The sequence below is a fragment of the Sorex araneus genome, chromosome 4 (assembly GCF_027595985.1).
Source record: "Sorex araneus isolate mSorAra2 chromosome 4, mSorAra2.pri, whole genome shotgun sequence".
NCBI classification, from domain to species: Eukaryota; Metazoa; Chordata; class Mammalia; order Eulipotyphla; family Soricidae; genus Sorex; species Sorex araneus.
Genome location: NC_073305.1, coordinates 81,231,348 through 81,244,018, shown reverse-complemented (window position 1 = coordinate 81,244,018; position 12,671 = coordinate 81,231,348). Strand labels below are relative to the sequence as shown.

General features: G+C 40.0%; 1 protein-coding gene across 1 annotated transcript in view; it reads right to left on the bottom strand.

Annotated features, from left to right (window-relative positions):
* Window positions 1-139: 139 nt before the first annotated feature.
* SLC25A27 (solute carrier family 25 member 27) overlaps window positions 140-12,671 on the bottom strand; it is a 42,323-nt gene continuing 29,791 nt past the window's right edge. The window contains exon 10 of the mRNA XM_055134682.1: window positions 140-11,792. The gene's annotated coding sequence lies outside the window, so the exon portion shown is untranslated. The remainder of the gene's footprint in view (window positions 11,793-12,671) is intronic.

Here is a 12,671-nt window from a genome sequence, read left to right as displayed (position 1 = left end):
CAGCGCGGGGAACCTGCTCTGGGCACCCTCAGGCACCTCCTCAGGGTCCTGAGGCGGCGGCCCGAGGCGCAGCCTGCTCCTCCCGGGAAGGCCTGTGGCGGCCGCCTGACGGGACCACGCAGTGAGGATAAGGCCCGGAAATGGCGAGCTCGTCAGGCTCCAGTGTAGAGGGCTGTGGAGGAAGGTGGGCTTGAAGGGCAGGTTCTCGACGCGGCGCCAGCTGAGGGCGCTTGGAAGGGGAGGCTCCGAACGGCAGGTGATTCCCCTTCAGGAAGTAGGCGCTGGCTCGGAGGGAGACGGCCTGAGCCGCGGTTGCCCACAGGAGGTTTGCTTTGCTCTTCCGCGTGGCCTCAGCGCGCCTCAGCTCGACGCGCATGCATTTTGACAGGCGTGTGTTCCTCGTGGACCCCCCAGAGCGCGTCCCCAAGAGGCCTCAAGGAGGTCACGAAAAACGGCAGAGACAGGGACTATTTCTTTGGGGGGCGGAGGGTCACACCCAGCGGTGCTTGGCGTTCCTCCTGGATCTGCACTCAGGGACCGCTCACCCTGATGCTTGAGGGCGCAGATGGGGATGCCCGGGATCGAACCCGGCAAGGCAAACGCTCTCTCTGCTCTCCTATCATTCCCGGGCCCCAGACTTGAAACTGTTGGGACTCCCTGGGACAGGGCATTGTGAGTGGGCTCGTGTGTTGTTCCTCAGCAAACTCATCACACGAAAAGGCTCTGTGTGTGGAAAGATAGTCGACGGTCGCGTGCAGGCAAACTGAATAGCGTAGAGGCAGCCTACATTACGATTCTGTTCATTGGCAGTGCAGAGGCAATGCATGGAACTGGCAGAGTTCATTGGCAGAGTTCCTCATATTTCTCATCGATTTCCTGTGCTTTTCTATTCTTTCCCGTTCTGTCATCAAATACAGATGAAAGCAAGAAAGACCGTATAGCCTTTGCTCTAACAATGTACATCTCAGTGTCTTCAATCTTTACTGATTGGAGGTTTATCATGGACTTCCAAAGCGACTATGCTTTTCTTTTTTACATGGCACTTTCACAGTTGCATTTGATTCTGATCACTTTGTCATCCTACGAGTTTAAAAATTCTTTTGGGCAAGACAAGAACTGCTTATTGAATTCCTGGAATCTAACTTGGGAACTATGCAATAACTGTTCACGGAATAAGCTGAAGAATAAATTAGAATTATCTGAAATGTTAGACATTAATTTTATATTTTTATTGAAAATTCAAGCCCACATTTTCCATGTTACCCCTAATGTTTTAATATTCTTGATGGCTAGAAAATAAACATTTGGTTTTAAAATTTCTGGCAAGACCTAACTCAGATGTCGTTTACTTATAACTATTCACTCAGGCAACAGTGGTGGTTCCATTTTTACATAACTCACATTATCACATCTTTAAATTATTTATAATGTCTCCTTATCTACCAGAACATGAAAGCATAAACCTTTTTAGTTTTATATTCTCAACATCTAACAGTGCAGAACTTTAGAAAACATATATTATTATAATTATATTTTTTTACTTTTTGGGTCTACCCAGCGATGCTCAGTGGTTACACCTGGCTCCTGCACTCAGGAATCACTCCTGGCAGTGCTTTGGGGAATCATATGAGATGCCGGGGATTGAACCCAGGCAGGGGCTTGCAAGGCAAACACCCAACCCCCTGTACTATCGCTCAGGTGATAGTACATCAAATGTTTTTTAAAAGAATAGGTAAACCACTTTGCAGTGAAAGGAAGGAGTTCATTAAAATTTTTTTTTTCTTTTGCTTTTTGGGTCACACCCTGCCATTCACAGGGGTTACTCCTGGCTCTGCACTCAGGAATTACTCCTGGCGGTGCTCAGGGGACCATATGGGATGCTGGGGATCGAACTGGGGTCAACCACATGTAAGGCAAACGCCCTACCCGCTGTATTATAGCTCCAGCCCCATAAAATGTTTTTATAATTCATACATATTTTTATCATAGAATTTAATAATGGATACTCAATTCTTTCTGTGTGTGGGTGCCACACTCAGGTGGTGCTCATGGGCCATTTCTGGCTCAGTGCTAAGAAGTGACCCTTGGTTTTTGGGAGACCATATGTAAATATATGCTGGCTTTGTACAAGAACACTTTTTTTTCCTGAAACGACTGTTGTTTTGTATGTATATTGACAAGATATGAGCTGCTTTACATCTCCATCAGCACTTTTTTAGGCCTTTATTGTTAGTCTTTTTTATTTTGAACATTTTTTTATTCTGTAGTGGCATCTTATGGTTTGAATTTGTTTTTTTATTAATATTATTCTTTTTTTGCTGTCACCTAATTTTAATTTATAAGCATTCTTATATGTTCTAGATACAAATTATTTATCTGATGTGTCCTCTGAAAAAAATTTCATTTACTTTCAAAAAAGTTTGTGATTTTGGAATAAAATTATTTGCATATATTTTTCTAGTTAGTTTCATGTCCAAGAAACTTTTGACCAAACTCGCTGTATCACTGTATATCACTGTCATCCCATTGTTCATCAATTTGCTGGAGCGGGCACCAGTAACATCTCCATTCATCCCAGCCCTGAGATTTTAGCAGCCTCTCCTTACTCATCTTTCGCAATGATTGGAGGCTCTTTCAGGGTCAAAGGAATGAGAGCTGTTATTGTTATTGTATATGGCATATCAAATACGCCACGGGGAGCTTGCCAAGCTCTTCCAGAGAGGGAGCCTGAGAAATGGCTATCACATCCAAGGAAGGCAGCAGTGTGCAAATTACTTACTCCCAACCCGGGGAGGTAGTGATGAAAAATAACAATACTGGACTCTTTTTCAAGGCCCTGTAATTGGAATGAGTCCACTTTAAATCCTTTAACAAGGATCCATTGGAAGGCAAGTCTAGTGCAAGTCTGGTGCCAGCAGCCGTGGTAATTCTAGCTCCAAAACTAAACTAAACTAAAGTTTGACTAAACTAAAGTTCAAACATTTCAGGATTAGGGCCTGAGAGATAGTCCTGGGGTTAAGGCACTTGTCATGGACATGGGCACCACATATTGCCATCACATAACACCACCAGGAATGATCCCTGAGTGTTAGGTGTGGCCCCCAAAACAAAACACCCCCCGCGTGTCATTTTTCTCTAGAAGTTTTCAACTTTTAACCAATGTATTTAGGTCTGTGATTCATTTTAATTTTTGTATAAGCCAGGAAAAAATATTAAGGATTTGTTTTATTTTTGTATACAGATATATAATTGTTACAGGACCATTTATAGTAAAGATTGTATTTTTCTGATTAAATTGCCTTAGAATTTCACCAAAAATTAATAAGCAGTCTCTGAGATGGCCTATTTTTGATTGACTGTACTGTTTCATTAATCTGCCTGTCTTGTCTTTTTACTTTCTTTCTTTTTTTTGGCTTTTTAGGCCAAACCCAGCAATACTCAGGGATTACTTCAGTTCTGCACTCAGGAATTACTGCTGGAGTTGTTTGGGGGACCATATGGGATACCAGGGATCAAACGCAGACTGACTGAGTGCAAGGCAAACACCCTCCCTGCTGTACTATCACTCTGACCCCTGTCTGTCTTATCTTAATTCTTGTCCAGTGTATTTAAATTTAAATTAGGTAATCTAAAATGTTCAATCTTATTTTTTTCCACCAAAACTATTTTGGCTCTTCAAGCGTTTTTTAAACATTTTCCCCTTGATTAGTGTTTTTTACAATGCTCTGATTTACAAAGTTATTCATAATGTAGTTGTTTCAGAAATAGTGTCCCAACACTGATCTCACCACCAATATGACCTTCCATCCACCAGTGCCCTCAGCTTCCTTTAACCTAAGTCTAACCCAATAGCCAGCACAAAACAAATTCATTCCATGTTACTTGCTGCAAGAAAACTTAGAGGAATGGCAAATACAGTTATCATAAATCAATAGAAGTCTGTAAAAACTAAAGCTCACCGAGGGGCGAGTGCACTCGCGGGCTCTCCGGGCGGCTCTGTCTCACCGCCCACGTTCGGTGCCCTGGGACCGCAGTGTGTGGACTGGATCGGGATGGCCAGTGGTCAAGGAAAGGTGAAGGAAGAACGAGGACCAAGCTGGTTGCTGATTAGTTACCGTTTATTCAATCTTCCATCTTTCTCATCTCCCGCACTCCCAGCTCCGGCCTCTCTCTGGATCTACTGCTGCTTCTTTCTGGCTTCTTTCATCTCTCCTCCTACTTGTCTCTCCCACCTTGCCCTCTAGGCTACACCCAGCCAGGTAGCAAAATCAACATAAGAAAGCCCTTCCTGAGGGCAGGGCATTCCAAAGCCCTTACAGACTCCTAAGGTTTTTTTCTTTTCCTTAGTCCAGGAACTTATTAACATCTTAATACTAGTTATTTTTGTATGGACATAGCAAGGGATACATTGAGGCTTACAAGGCAGCTCTCCTGGCAACATCTTGCCACAGACTCAGACCACAGCACTCAGGCCAGATTAATCATTCCTCACCCTAGCAGGGTCCAAATCTAGTTATCACTGCTTGGATCATGACAGCATTTGTCCATGACCAAGCTCTTAACTTATAGTTAAGCATTAGGCACTTTGGCCAGGCCCATCTCGATGCCAGGGTAGCACACAACTCACCGCTTGCCCTGGGTCCTTCTCGTCCCACGTAGGGACCCTGCTTTGGGGATGCTAGGAAGTAAGGGCAGCTGAGGCTTAGGTCAAGAGAACAGATGCCCTGGAGGAAAATATCATGTAGAGTCAAATGACTCCCAGGTTACAAAAGCATAACATTTTTTAAGTCTTCCTGTGTCCATACAAAAAGGACTTGCTCTGAATAAACTATGCAAAGGACTCAAGAAGAAGAGAAAAACATGATTTACAAGTCAACAGAACACTAAGAAAGAAGCTACAAATAAACAAAGAGGAATAGGAGCACTGTAACGGGAGTAATCCAATAAACCTAAACTACCTGAAGCTATGTTATCCTACAGAAGTCAATTTGTGATTGTTGATTGCTATATTTTTAACCTATATAAACTAAAATTGCTTGAAATATCATAATATAATGTCTATTCTTATTTACATAGATAAGTTTTCAACTCTGGTATCTAAAATATGTGAATTACCTTATTTTTAATGTTTTTTAACATTTTAATTTTTATTTTTGTAAAGTTGCTCACAATGATTTATTACATTCATTATCTCAACACCAATCCCACAACCATTACACCTTACCACCACCATTCTTTACAATTTCCCCAACCACACCCAAGCCTGCTTCATTAGCAGGCCCTAAATAATTCATTATTTTATTTTATTTATTTTGTTTGATTATTATTATTTTTTTGCTTTTTGGGTCACACCCAGCGATGCTCAGGGGTAACTCCTGGCTTTGCACTCAGGAATTGCTCCTGGCAGTGCTTGGGGGACCATATGGGATGCCGGGGATCAAACCCGGTTCGGCCGCATGCAAGGCAAACGCCCTACCCGCTGTGCTATCGCTCCGGCCCTGCATTTTTTATTTTGTATTATAAATAATTTGCTAAAAATGATCCAAAAAGATTTACTTAGGAGAAATGTGTGAAGATTATTGTACCTCATCCTGGAGCCATTAAGCCCTTGTATAAGAATTACCAATCTGTTTTTACAGGTTAAGGCTTGTGTGTTAATATTTTCTTAATTGAGATTCATTGCCTTCTACTTTACATTTCCTCCAATGTGGCATGCCACATCTGGTATATCAGTGGTGTAGAGTTTGAGATGTAGTGCAGCTGTGAATGTGGCTGCCCACCCAGGAATTATAAAATTTTGAATTGAGTGATATAGCTGGAGTTAAATTTTTAACTGGATGATGACGTTGGGGTCTGGAAGCATCTGTGTAGCTTGTTGATATCTTTCGAGATATATTTATGTCTTTGGATGATGGCTGGTTAATGAGCTTATATGGCACCAGAGGCAGTTCATGGGCATGACCGCCATGTTCCCAGAACAGGGGGATGGGGTGAGGTAGCCCGTCCCTGACTCTGTGAAAGCCTGGAGATTTTGATCACAAAATCTGTATACCTGAGTTTTTCAACAGATTCATTCCTGGATAAGGCTTGTCCTGAAATGTGGAGTCTGGCCCTGAGCATGGCAGCAATTGGAGTGTGGAGTTTTCAGTGGCTAGGGCTCTGTTTGGGTAAGTGGTGAGCTCACCTGCTCCCCTCCAGGGGGCCCTGGATATGAGATTCAGCCTGGTGTGGGGTCCAGAGGCATCTCTGCCTCTTCAAGGTTTTTTGGTTTTTTTTTAATGTTGTAGTTCCATTGTATTTTAGAATATACTTGTCACTTTCTTCAAATAAAGACAACCTATAAACTGCACTGTAGCACTATCATCCCATTGTTCATCAATTTGCTCAAGTGGGCACCAGTAACGTCTCCATCGTGAGACTTGTTGTTACTCTTTTTGGCATATCGAATACGCCAGGGGTAGCTTGCCAGGCTCTGCCATGCAGGCGGGATACTCTCAGTAGCTTGCAGGGCTCTCCGAGAGGGATGGAGGAATCGAACCCGGGTCAGCCACATGCAAGGCAAACGTCTTACCAGCTGTGCTATAGGAATTTTATTATTTATTATTTATTACTTTATTTATTTTATTGGGCTGGAGCCATAGCACAGTGGTTGGGCTTTCGCCTTTCACGCGGCCGACCCATGTTCAATTCCTCCGCCCCTCTCGGAGAGCTCGGCAAGCTACCGAGAGTATGGAGCCCGCACAGCAGAGCCTGCCAAGCTACCCATGCGTATTGGATATGCCAAAAAACAGTAACAATGTCTCTCAATGAGAGACGTTACTGGTGCCCGCTCGAACAAATCAATGAGCAACAGGATGACAGTGATGACAGTGATTTATTTTATTATTTTATCTATTTTTATTAGGATTTTCATTGTAGAAGTCTTTGATTTTTGGTCAATATTGAGTCATAATGAGTAGACATGGGTTACATGTACTCCATTTATTGAGGTTGTTTATCATTTGTCAGCTTTTTTTCATGCTTTTTATACTGTAAGTAATATCTTTTAAAAGTTTAATTTCCAACTTCCACTATTATATTTTTATGTACAGAACTTATGTCTCATGATTGCTAAGATTCATTTATTATAGTAAATTGTAGTAGTTTTCCAGGGAATTTTGTATACATCGTCTTTCAATTATGATAGCTTTATACCTCCTGATTATGCATGCCTTCTGTTTTCCTTTTTTAACTTATCATATGGCTAAATTGCCAATAAAATTTTGATTAGAAATGGTGAAAAATGGGTATTTTTGTGTTGATGCAAATTTAGGGAGAAAGCCTTCAGTCTCTCACCAGTAAAATATTATCTACAAATTTCCCTATTTACCAAATTTAAGAAACACCTGTCATTCCCCAAAATTTTTGATATCTTTATAATAAAAGGATATTAAAATGACACTTTAATTTTTTTGCTTCTTAAAGAGGTGGATAATATAAATGGATGTGTGTGGGAGCTCTGGGGCCAGGGTGGGAAGGGGTGGAGAATGACTGTCAAGTAGTCTTCAGAAAGCCTGCAGGTTATGCCTGGTGAAATTTCATTATTTGGGTCAAAGGGTTCAATGCTCAGTCCTGGCAATTTGGAACTCTTCAGGGCCAGCAGTCATGCCCAGTGGAACTGCTGGGGGTGGGGCACCAGGACCACATTGGATTCTGCTTGGAGGCAGGTAGGGCTACACTAGGAGGAGCTGAGGGAGGGCCCCTACTTGTCTTGAATCCTTACATGTGTCCCAGATTGCTGAGGTATCTCCTAAATTCTGGATTTATTTCTGAATATTGTATTCCCATGATAAATTCCAGTTAGATATAATTTTAAAATGTTGAATTAAATTTTCTATTTTCACATCATTAAAAAATTTAAAAAGTTGTTTCCAGATGTCTTTTATAATCAAAAAATATACATAAATTTTACTTTTTTTATTGATGCACTGAGATTTACAAAGTTATTCACGATTGAGTTTCAGGCAAACAATATTCCAACACCAATCATTTCACAAGTGTCCACTTCTCTCCACCTTGTCCCCAGTTTTCTGCCACCCTGCAGCCTGCCTTTATGACAGATACTTTTTTTTTCCTATTAGGCACTGTGGTTTACAGTACTGTTACTGATAGGGTTTTATGCATAACAATTTACCATTTTCCAGCACCACCACCTTCCATTTTCCTCTGCCATTTTATACATTTGTACTTCCCTCTCATTTCTGTTCTCCCCACACCTCTCCTTTGGCAAGCTTCCTATGGAAGACCTGTTCTCAAATTCTTAGCTCCTATTACCTTTTTTGTCATTTGTTATTCTACTAACAATAAGTTTCTTTATATCCCACCTATGAAATCATTCTATTGTTCCCTCACTTTCTAACTTCTCTCAGCAAAGTGCTCTCCAGATCCATCTCTGTAGCAGCATTATTTCACCTTCTCTTATGGCTGAATAGCAGTCCATTGTCTGTAAATACCGTAGTTTCTTTATCCAGTCATCTGTTCTTGAACACTTGGGTTGCTTCCAGATTTTGGATATTGTGAACAGTGCCTCAGTGAACATAGGAGTGCACATATCTTTTCTGCGGTTTTTTGGGGGGCCTTTGGTATATATCCCAACAAGTAGAATTGCTAGGTTATGTGGTAGATGGATTCCTAGTTTTTGAGGAGTGTCCATATTTTTTCCAAAAAGTCTGGACTGATCAACATTCCACCAGCAGTGAATGTTTTCCTTTCATCCTTGCTAACACTGGTTTAACTATGTCTAGAGTTTACAGATTAGTGGCATGTTCAGTTAAATATGTTCACATTGTGGGCTGGAGAGATAGTGCAGGGGTTTAGTGCTGACCTTGCATGCGGTAAACTCAAATTCAATTCCCAGCACTATGTAATAGTCTCTCAAGCACTGCCAAGAGTGATCTCTGACCAGAGCCAGGGATAAGTCCTCAACACAGCTGAGTGTGCCCCAACCTCCCATATGTGTGAGTGTGTGTGTGTGTGTGTGTATTTTTGCAATTATTACCAGTATCTGTAGAAATTTTTCAGCATCTCAAAATAAAACTGTACCTAGTAAACACTAATTTCTCATTATCTCCCAGCCCAGAGCCAGGTATCCTATTTATATATTAAATTATGATATCATCATCATCATCATCATCATCATCATCATCCCATTGATCATCGATTTTCTCCATTCTCCATGAATGTCTCCATTCGTCCTAGCCCTGAGATTTTAGAAGCCTCCCATTACTTATCCATCCCAATGGTGCTGCATTGGAAGGAGGCTCTTTCAAGGTCGGGAATGAGACCCATCATTGTTACTGGTTTTGGCATATGAATATGCCACAGAGAGTTTGCCAGGCTCTCCCATGCACGCAGGAAACTCTCGGTAGCTTGCCAGGTTCTCTGAGAGGGAAAACTAAGCTATAAGATGTCTCGAGATTGCAAAGTGGCCATGCACTTCCGGGAGCTTGGTTTTAGTTGCTGGATGTTGACTGTTGATGGGATTACACGGTACTGGGGGGCAGTTTCTGGGTGTGACCTGCTAGCTACTGGAAAATGGGGGATCTGGGTGGAAGAGATCCAGTCCCAATCCGAGCAGGCTTGGAGATCTCAACCCCAGGTCCCACACATCTGGGTTCCTCTGCCAGTTCCTTCATGTGTGAGGTTCGTCCGAACATGTGGAGAGGACCTTGATCATGGCTGTGGCTGGGTTCCGGAGTTCTTCGGCTGCGGGGGCTCTGCTCGGAGTGGAGAGGGAAACTCAGTCCACCCCCTCCGAGGGGCCCCGGTGTGAGACTCTGAAATTCTGATAATAGGTAGAATTATATAATATATGTCCATTTGTATTTGCACAGTTCCATATTGAATAATGTTTTCAAGATTCATCCTTGGCAATGACATCTCTCAGCATTTACTTTTATTAAATATTACATTGTATGCTTATACCACATATTCCCATTTCTGTAATCATCTATAATTGACATTTGAATGCTTTGGCCATGTGAAAAGTGCTGTGAACATTCTATATAAATATCTATTCAAGTCCTTTTTGCTCTAAATTCTCTTAAGTACGGACCTAGAAGTTTAATTGCTGGAGTATATGGTAATTTTATGTTTAATTTCTAAGTGACCCTTCATAATGTTTTGCGATAGTACTTTTACCATTGTACATTTCCACAGTAAAACACAAGGTTTTTTCCATATTCTAACCATACTTGTTACTTTTTTCCTTTTTAATAATAGTATCCTACTTAGTTACTAAAATACTAAAATACAAAACTATGCAGCCACTAGTGTGGCCACTCAACGTCATATCTCTTCATTCTCAGTAATGGAAAACAAATTATCAAGTGCTTCCTTTTCAGCAGGTCTGACTTTAGGGGGAAAAAACTCCAAACAATAATAGTGAGTTTTTTTTTGAAATATTGAATGTAATCAAAGTAAAGTGAAAGTAAAGTGAAATTTATCAGTTACACAGGCGGGATGGGGGGCTGGGGAGGTGTAGGGGGAGGTATACTGTGATTCTTGGTGGTGGAATATGTGCACTGGTGAAGGGATGGGTGTTCGAGCATTGTGTAACTGAGACTTAAACCTGAAAGCTTTGTAACTTTCCACATGGTGATTCAATAAAAGAATAAATTAATTAAAAAAATAGTATCCTAATAGATGAGAGTGATGCTCGTTTTTTTTTAATTTATGAGAGATCTTTGCTTTAATTAAAAATAGTGTAAATATTTTGTTCTATAAGTATTGAAAAATAATGAGAAGTCAGATGGCCCTGAGATTTCTTGGCCACAGTACTAGATGCGTAATAGAGCAGAGAATCCTGGAGTAAGTACATTTTAAAGAGCAAGAAGAATTGGTTCAAAATACTGATTTAATATTTGGAAATTTGAGCCCACAAGAACTGTGGTATATACTGGTAGAGATGTAAAGTTGAGAGAACTAAGAAACTGATAAAACATCTCTGAAGCCAAATACAAGGTTCATAAGCCCTTCACAAAGACAGATAATGTTAATATCTATTTTTGGAATGACTATTATGTGTTTGGGAGTTGCTAGACAAAGTATAGTAACTGAATCACAGAAATATGTGAATTTTCCTAAAGAAAGAAAGAAAATTGAGGGAAAGGTCAAGATCATAAACTCGAAGAACCAAAATTTAAGATACTGGTAGCAGAGAAAAAGCCAATGGAGGATCAAAAAGCCTAATGAAATATAGAAGTAACAACAGGTAGTGATATTATAAAAATAAAAGTAGAACCTGGTATCAAAAAAGAAGATTCCATTTTCCAACATTTAAAGTAGTTCAACTCTTCTACCCTCTCTAGAACTCACTGTAAAAAATGATAAATTACCTATTTTTGTCAGAGAAAAACTGGATTATTAGAAAATCTCCATAAAATAAAGTTTAGAATGATGGTGTATAAGCAACCTTTTGTTAATATAAATATTTCAAATCTCACATCCTAAATTAAACCAGTTTCAATTTCAATTTAGATTGTAAGATTGATTTTAAAATTACATATAAAATTCTTATTACAATTTTAATATAAAAATGCACTAGGACAAAAGTCATGCTAGGACAAAACAAATATCTTGACAATTAGATATTTTTAAGCATTTATTTAAAATCACAATAACACACTGTATTTACTCACTTAAATTCCTGTTTGTTACCAGATATTTTCAGCAAACAGACGTTTTAAAGCATCTTCATCTGCTTTTATCAAAACTTCAAAGTGGCTCCTGCTGCTGTTGACAATCACAGCAGCCTGTTGGGGGTAAAGTATGGGGAGAGATAAAAAAAATCATGTACTCCTCAACATTTAGAAATAATTACACACTGGACTTGATAAAGCTGTATTTTGTGGTAGCAAGGAATACCAACATAGTGATATTATTTCCATACACTCTGAAGTGAAGAATATAAATTCATTGCATTATTTGTATCAACTCACCAGTATGTAATATAACTTCTAAATTTCTGTGGAATAGCTATTAAACTTATATTCTTAAAAGTATAATAATAGCATGTGCTTAAGCACACATGATCTTTTGAAAATTGAGCTACTCTATATGGTATAGAATCCCATGACATGAAGTGTTGTTGACCTAACATCTTTATTCCAAAGATAGGAGAATAACATATGGCTTAATCATGTGTACATAATTTTTCCCCTCAACTTCCCAATAAATCCCTATATTCAGTAATACCTATTACTTGAACTGTACAAAGGATATAGAAATTTATTACCTGATCCTAGTTTTCAAGCAGTTCATCCTATACAGAGCAGCAGAAATCCATCCCTTTCTGGAAAAATCCATTTCCAGTCATAGTGGAAAAAGTGAATGGAACATGGGAATGTTGAGACGATCGAGACTTCAGAGATTAGTTGGTTTGTGGTTGTTCTAGATATTAATGTAGGATTCAACCAATGAAAATGAGAATGAACGAATGGGGTTGTTGATGTGGGAAGGCTAGACGACATGACAAGAGGCCTCTTGAAGAGCATCTCCAGAGAAATAGATGGAGCAATGCATTTGTAAGGAGGTAGGGAGAGGGTATGTGGTAAAATGGAGAGCTTATTAAATTGTAGACAGAGTCTTTGCTATATTGCATTAAATATTTGTATATTTGCTAGAAGTATACT